We start from the raw sequence: 8697 nt of genomic DNA, 5'->3' as shown, positions 1-8697 counted from the left end.
CGTGGCCTCAACAGCGTAGATGAGGATACTGGGACTCGGTTGGAGCCAGAATAACCTTCCCGGGGGTACACAGCTAGGGAAGTGGCAGAGAAGGAGGTCGAAAGGCCGGAGTCCCCGGTCTGTGCTCTTTCCCCTCTAGCGCACCAGCGGCCCCCTGCCCTTCATCCGCTCACGTCTTCTGATGCTACAGATCTGATGGGTACGGCTGGTTGACACCGAGGAGGGACCTCGGACTTACTTGCCAACTGCTGTGCCGGGGCTGTGAAATGAAAGGCTTTCCATTTGAGTAACCGTTAGCAGCTGATGCATCCCGGCAGAACCCCAGCCACTACCGGCTCTGCCTTCAGGGCGGTGGCGTTCCCTTCCGAGGCCGCAGGGGGTGTAGCCAGAGGCTGCTCGGGCCCTCCCCCTGCACACACACCCTTCGCTGCACCCCAGAGCTGGCACCCAAAGCCCCGAGATGGGTGACTCACACCTTCTCCCAAGAGCAGGCAACAGACTTCCCAGAAAGGAGAAGCCGGCTCAGGGAAGCCCCCATCTGGCTGAGGCAATCTGTCCGTCTGGAAGAGGGTAGGGTACGCGAAACGCTACAGCAGCTGTGCCCAAAGCCAGTTCTGCAAATCGGAAAGACTGTCCTCGGGAAAGAGGGTGCCCTGAAGAAACGTGTTTGGGAATCGCCATGTTTCCCTTTGCTCTGGGAGAGTCACAGCCCATGTTGCTGTAGTAAAGGATCTCAGAAGTCCCCGGGGCAGAAAGGGTCTCTGCTGGGGTACCCTGACGTTTTCTAGGCATTTTTAGCCACAAGGCTATTCTTTGCTTAACCCCCAGGCTCTGAGGACATGAGTTTTCCTTGGGATACGGCTTTGGAAATACTGTTACGTACAAATCCCTCCCCTGATCCCAGCAGCCTGGACGTCACCACTCGGCCACAGCTGACGCTGGGGATGATGGGTGAAGTGGATCAGGGGAAAGGGAGTGAGGTCTGGGGGGATGGGAGCTGGTCTGCCTTCCAGAGGGCCTTTATTCGCCCGTGGATGCTTTTCTCCATCAAATCATCCATCCACAGGCAGGGCGGGGGCCCAGCACTCCTCTCAAGGCAGGAGAAAGTTTAAAGCTGCAGCTCAGCCCCTGCCTTCCAGGAAACGAGTTCCTCAGTGCCAAAGGCTCTGGACTAGAACAGGCAGGGTTTGACTACCAGCTCCGCCTCTGGCCGGCTGTGCGGCCTGGGGCAAGTCAACCCCTCCGAACCTCAGTTTCCATCTGAACGCTTGGACTGGCGATGCTTAGACCACAGGGTTACGGCGATAAAGACTTGATAATTACCACAGTACAGTTAAATTTATTTTTGAGAGAGGCACAGAGAGAGACACACACAGAACCCGAAGCATCCCGACGTGGGGCTCGAACCCACGCGCCGGGAGATCGTGACCTGAGGTGAACGCTTAACCGACCGAGCCACCCTGGTGCTAACTGTGTGCCCTACGTAGCTCTCAGCACCTTACCTATGTTACCATCACTTCCCTGATAATCCTATGAGGGAGGTATTGTCCCCGTGTTACAAGAGAGGACACTGGGGCACAGATCAGTTGTGGCTTGCCCAAAGTTCTGGCAGGGCCACAACTCAAACCCAGGGAGTCTGGCTCCTAAGTCCACATCGCACTCCCCAGCTTGATGTCTGCTAATGATTTCCCACCACACCTAAGTCCCTCCCATGGCCGGCAGGGCCCCAGAGGATATGACCCCAAGCTCCTGACAGGCCTCGTCTCCTGTCACTCTTCTCCAGGTTAACCCCTCTAGCTGCCCCCGCTCCCCTTCTCCTTCGGCTTCCAACCACACTGCTAGCTGAGGGCCTTCACGTTCTCTGTTCCCTCTGCCGGGAACAGTCATCTCCCAGCTTTCCATAGGGAGCGCTCCTCGGCGCTGCTGGACCTTTGCTCAGATATTTCCTTCCCCGACCACTGTGGCTCAAGGAGCACCACTCGCCGTGCTGCACCTGTCATCACGCCCCCCGAAGGCATGTGACATGTCAGTCTCCTTGCGCCCTTGAAATGTGGCCATCGGAACAGAGGAACTGAATTTTCCATTTTATTTCATTTTCTTTATATTTAATTTTTTTAATATTTATTTTATTTTTGAGAGAGAGAGAGAGAGAGTGCATGTGCCCAAATGGGGGAGGGGCAGAGAGAGAGAGAGATTGAATCCAGAGCCGCCTCCAGTCTCCTCAAGCTGTCAGCGCAGAGCCCGATGCGGGGCTCGAACTCACGAACCGTGAGATCACGCCCTGAGCCGAAGTCAGAGGCTTAACCAATTGAGCCACCCGGGCGCCCCTTTACTTTATACTTAAATAGCCACATGCACCAGCGGTTTCCGCCGTGGGCAGTGTGGGTCCATAGGCTCAGTCTCTGCTAAAAGAATGTAAGTGTATATGATGGAAAAGCCTTGTCCCTTTTGTTCGTGGATAGATCCCAGAGCTTAGAACATTTTCTAGCATCCATAGTAAGTGCTCAAAAAAACCCTCATGAGTGAATGCCTCTCTTATCACAGAACTACATTCTCTCCCTCCCGTTCACACGAACGAGGACGCTGAGGCCCAGAGAGGGTAAGCGTTCAGCAAACGACACACAGCGAGTCCACGCCCTCGGAATCCGACTTCCCCCCACGCTACTCCCTGCTGGTTTCTTGGCGGCAGGGAACTGATTAAAACCAATCAGCCTGATTAACCCCAGAGAGTCTGAGATGCTAAACTCCAGGCGGCACTGGCACAGCCTGGGACCGTCAATGAGCCAAGGCAGAGGCCCTGGCACGGGCTGGGGAGGGAAGACCGGGATCCGTGTGGGGTGTGCTAGTCAGAGGCCAGTTGCTCTAGATGATAGAAGCCCCCAAGCCCGAGAGACGGCAGGCTTACTATTGTCTTTTAAATCAAGAAGGCCTTATGGGTTCTGCTTTGACCAGCCTCAGGAGCCAGGAGTCAAAGAAAAACCCAGGTGGAAATTTTAAAAGGAAACAGGAAACCTCGCTTCCTGCTGGCTTGAGCAGGAAGTAGGTTTATAATTGGAACACGAAAGGTGGGGAGGGGGAGCTTGGGGTCTGTGTGGCCTGAAAACGCTATCGGCAGGAACAGCCCGTGCCCCGGAGGTTAGCGCTGCCCTGGCGCTCTGGGAGCGAGCCGGGCTGGCAGTCGTGAGGCCTCAGAGCGGCCGCCCCAGTCTGCATCCTTCATGCCCAGGCTCTCTGAGCCTCGGCTTTCCCATTTGTACAATGAGGAGAGAGGAGCCCACCCCACGGGTGATGTGACGATGACACATGAAGTGTCCAGCACAATCAGTGCCTAGCAAATGGCAGCTGATCTTGTCATCGCAGTCTCCCAGTGCTGTGACACATGGGGACAAGCTGGGCCTTTGACAAGCAGGTGCAGTGAGGACAGAGGGCCAGGCAGAGAGGGGACAGCCGGGGCAAAGGCCCCGAGAGGCCACCGTAGGGACGTATTTGGGCCCCATAACTGGCAGGCCCCAATTCTCTCCCTGCTCCTGACTGTGACTTTAGGAGGCCATTTGTCTGTCCTGCCTCATCCCCAGGGTTCCCTCAGTGGGACGCCCGGGGAGCAGGATGGAGCGGGGCAGGGGAAGGAGAGCGGAACAAAAGGCAAGGGTGGCCGCAGGCAGGCTGTTGTCTGGTTAATCAGCCTGAGAGGTGACAATGGCGGCCCGGGGAGGGGCAGGCATGTCCTCCACCTCCCCACTCACGGTTGCTGGATTTAACAAAGACACAGAAAACAAAACCGGATTCCTAGTTAAATTTAAATCTCAGATAAACAGCAAATCATTTCCTAGTGTCAGCGTGGAGAATCGAGGACACACTTCTGAAAAATGATCCATTGTTTAGCTGAAACTCGAGTGTAGCCGGCTTCCCGTGTGCAGGGCTTGAGAGGCCTTGAGCTGGCCCCTATCGCTCCCCATGAAGTTCAAGGGCCGGGGGCCAGACCCACCCACCTCCCAGCTCCACCCAGTATCACGCAGCCTCTTATTATCTGACCCTCTTTCTCCAGCCTCCAGACCTTTGCCCTCGTGGTGGCCAGAGCCGAGCTGAGCCGGGAGTGTGCTTTTCCTCAGCGGCCCTCCTGCTAAGGCTTGCTTCTGTCGTCCTGTCCCCGCTCCCACCAGGAGCCAGTTGGCTCCGTTACCATCTTTCCCAGCCCCTGAACCTTTCCTTCAAAACGACATCTACTTGCGAGATGCCTCAGCTTCTGCCTGCCCTGCAGCTTTGGCTCGCCGTCGTACCCCAGCGTCTGGCCCCCATCCCCAAGTTAGCGGGCGCTGCCACCATCTGTGCCTCGTGGATGAATAGAAACTATTCCGGGAAGTGGGGAGAAGGCAGAGAAGGAAGGTCTGAGGCACCGACGTGCTCACGCCTCCCCTGGGGGAAAAGACCATTTCCCAACCTGGCCTTCAGCCTCCAGACGGGACAGGAGCCCACAGCCAGGGTCAAGGGGCCAGAAGTCTCTCAAGAGCTCTGCACGCCCAGCTGCCCGCGTTGAACAATCCTCTCCTCCTCCCTGAGGTCCTATGGCCCCCCCCCCGCCCCCCACAAATGGCGCCCGACACCCCTCCCGGCTCAGCTTCACGGCGAGACTTGTCGCCGAAGCGCCAGGGGCTCCCGAGAGGGGCGCTGGCCTCTCCTGCCCCAGCTAGGCTGGGGTCTTGGCTCCCAGGGCCAGTCTGCGACGTCCTGTCCCTGTCCCCATACCTCACAGTGTCTGCACACACAGTACCAGCTCCACAATGGCCCGTAGGGTGAATGAATGAGTAAATGGCCCTTTTCCTCCATGCCGCGTTGAGTTTTGCGGGGACTTGGTGGGGGGAGGGGGAGAGCAACAGATGGCCAGTGGGACCGGGAATGAAGGCTAAAAAAGGGAACATGATGCAGAGGAAGGGGGCTGGAGCCACAGGCACGCTTCTCCACGTTGATGTCATCTTGGACCCAGCCCAGCGGGGCCAGGCCGGGTTATCACAAATTATGTCTCCCCAGGCTAGCGTCAGCATCTGATTTCGAGCAAATTGCAGAATTAAGGGTAGGGTGGGCCAGGCCTGTTCTATATTTGGTGCTGGCATATCAGCAGCGCCAGCGAGAGCCTGCTGGGACTGTGCTCAAAAACCTGATTTAAGGTTGGTTTCGGGCCGGAACGTCGCCGGCTCCCCCAGACGGCCAACGATCTCACAGGCAGGAGGTGGAGCCTGGAGAAGCGGGTCAGCCCCCAGTCACTCGTTCCCATTGACTCAAATAATATAGCCACGGCTAGGGTAGGGGTGGCAGCTGGCAGATGCTGTGTGCCAGAAGGTGTTACTGGCACCTCTGATGGGGACGAGATTACCCGCCCAGCATCCAGGGAGGTTGGGAACGTGTGCAGAGAGGAACCAACGAGGCGAGAATGAGTACATATTGTTGGAGCAGGAGGGGGAGGCTGGGGAGGGACAGGAAAAGTTGGGGAGGGGCAGTATGAATTAGAGGAGGGCTGATCTCTGCAGCCTTAGCTCTTGCTACCTGTGGAGGATGTCTGGTGTTTTTTGCCTGCTTAACATTCATTTCCCTCTTTCTGGACACATCATCCTGGCTTTCCTTTGAGGAACTGCCCATCCCCCACTCCCAGCCATCTTGTCCAGGCAGGGCTGACGCCTTCCCACTCCTGAGATCTAGGGGTGGGTCCAAGCCCAAGGCCAGACAGTAGCCCTGAGCTTCCCATGGCTCAGGAATGGCTTGATGTGGAAGCTGGGTCAATCAGGGTCAGCCCTGGGACTTTGGTTGGATTTGCCGGGAGCAAAATGTTCTTCCCCAACTAAAGTTGAAGCAGGAGGGCAGGAAGCCCTGAGCTATCCATTTAGGTCAGAAGGAAGCTAGTGCGAAGGAAGTGGGACGGGAGATAGAATAAGAAAGACTGAATGCTGGATCCAGCTGTACCTGAAGCCCATCTCCCACACTATTCTGATGATAACAGGAGAAAAAAAATCCCTTTGAGCCGAGTTTCTGTGATTTGCAAATCAAAGAGCTGATTAATTATCTTCAGTCCTCCCCTCCAGCCACACGAGCCTGGAGCCTCGTTGCTAGTTCTCAGAACAGATCAGACACCCCCCGCCCCCAGATTCTTACTCAAACTATAACCTCTAGCAGGAATGACAGTGGCACCTCAAGACCTTCTGTTGAAACCCTTCTCTACCTTCACACAAATAGCACCTACTTCACGGAGCATCCTGAGAGGTTTCAGTCACATTACTTCTTTGTCACTCCCACAGAGGACAGCGCGAACTCTTGTTACAGGGCCCATGTGGTGGCACCGAATCTGCACCATTTTTGTGTATATTTAACTCTGCCCTGAAGCCCAGCACCAAGCTGGCAGCATGAGCTCATTTCATCTCCACACTTGCCCCTTGAGGTGATATGTTTACAATCTCTGTCCCACAGGGTGGCATTGACTCGGAGAGGCTGAGACCTGCTTCCTGTCCAAGGTAAGAAGCCGGGTCAGCCCCCCACCCCTTCCTCCTCCCGAGTTTCATTTCTGGCCAGCTATGCTGGACTGGCCACCGGCTGGTTTGCCAGCCAGGGTCTCTCTCCCGCCCTCACTGCAGTGGCTCGGGGGAAAAGTGCAGGGTCCAGAATGTCAACACCGCTGCCGCTCTGTGTGGGCTCACATCTAAGCTTCCCTTCCTAGCGGTTGTTGTGTCTTTGGGCCGATCACCCCGCCGGGGTTTCACCTCATCTGTTTGTTACTATTACTGTGGTGAGACACGCCTACCGTGAAACGTACCAGCTCAGCCACTGCTGGGTGTACATTTCCGTGGCATTAAGAACACTCGCGGCTTCGGGCCGCCGTCACTACGTCTCCAGAGCTCTTTTCATCGTGTGCGATTTCAACTCAGCTCTCATTAGACCCTAAGTCCCGTTCCCTCCCCTTCCAGCTCCTGGCAACCGCTCTCTACTTTCTGCCTGTGTGACTGACTGCTAGGCTACTTCACGAAAGTGGAGTCATGAGGCGTTTATCCCTTTGTGATGGGCTTACTTCGCTGAGCTTAACGTCCTCAAGGTCCATCCGCGTTGTCGCACGTGTGGGAGTTTCCTTCCTTTTTTAAAAGCTAATATTCCGTTCTACGTATCCTATCTTCTTCTTCTTTTTGTTTTTTATTATTTTTTTTAATGTTTATTTACTTTTGAGAGAAAGACAGAGACAGAGACAGAGCATGAGCAGGGGAGGGGCAGAGAGAGAGGGAGACACAGAATTTGAAGCAGGCTCCAGGCTCTGGGCTGTCAGCACAGAGTCCGATGCGGGACTCGAACTCACCAACTGTGAGATCATGACCTGAGCTGAAGTTGGTTGCTCAACCAACTGAGCCACCCAGGCGCCCCTTCTTTTTTTTTTTTTTTTGTAGTTACAAGTTTTTATTTAAATTCCAGTTCATTAGCATACAGGGTAATATTAGTTTCAGGTGTAGATTTCAGTGATTCATCACTTACATATCACACCCAGTGCCCATCATGGCAAAGGCCCTTCTTAGTACCCATCCCCCATCTAGCCCCTCCCCTTGCCACCTACCTTATCTTTATCTTTATTTTTATCTTTTAACGTTTGTTTATTTGTTTATTTTTAGACTTTTTAAAAAATGTTTATTTTGGGGAGAGAGGGAGAGAGAGAGCGCGTGCGTGTGCACAGGCAGACAGAGAGAGAGGATCCGAAGCGGGCTCCATGCTGACAGTGGAGAGCCCGATGTGAGGTTCGAACTCACAAACCGTGAGATCATGACCTGAGCCGAAGTCGGATGCCCAACCAACTGAGCCACTCAGGCGCCCCTAATGTTTATTTATTTTTGAGAGAGACACAGAGAGAGAACGAGCGGAGGGAGGGGCAGAGAGAGGAGGACAGAGGATCCCAAGCTGGCTCTGTGCACTGACAGCAGAGAGCCGGATGTAGGGCTCGAACTCAGGAATCCTGCGATCATGACTTAGGCTGAGGCGTAAAGGACTAAGCCACCCGGGTGCCCTCCCCCCCTCCCGCCCCCACTTTAAATGGAGGCTAGACTCTATGTCCACATTAACACTGGTGCCGTGGCCAGCCCACGCCCTCCACAGCCAGCCGGACAGGGAATATATGGGGTGTCTCAGGGGCTGAGGGGGGCATGCTCCCACCAGAGCCTGGACGATGGCAGGTCGGTGCTGAGGCCCCCCATCAGCACTATCCCCCTCTGAACTCATTGTCTACCATGGAGAAAAAGATGGGAAAGGACTGGAAGTGTCTCCACAACTTCGGCCTGTGCTGGGAGCCGAAGTGTCCCTTCAGTGAGACAGTATTCTTGACCCCAATTCCTCTCCAGTCCGGGGACCAGACAGGAGACCAGTCAGGAGCCCCCACTGCTTCTCGCCAGCTCTCGTCCCAGCTGCCAAGGAGATGCCCATCAGTGGGATGGCAGAGCAGGAGACGGGGGAGAAAAGTACGAGTCCAGAAACTCTTGGCTGAGCCCCCAATGGAAAGGTGATGTTTCAACTTTCCCCAAGGATCTGCAAGGCATCAATACTGTGGAGAAAGGAAATTAAACACTTAGTGCCAGTTCAGGGGAGCTGCCTGGGAAAACTCTGGGGAGGGAGCAATGCTGCCAGCTGATACTTTGGCCCCAAAGACCAGCTTCGAGGAAGGACTCCTTTGGGACGGCACTGCCC

Source organism: Panthera onca, chromosome D1 (genome assembly GCF_046562875.1).
Source record: "Panthera onca isolate mPanOnc1 chromosome D1, mPanOnc1 haplotype 2, whole genome shotgun sequence".
Classification (NCBI taxonomy): Eukaryota; Metazoa; Chordata; class Mammalia; order Carnivora; family Felidae; genus Panthera; species Panthera onca.
This window is presented reverse-complemented; position numbering follows the sequence as displayed.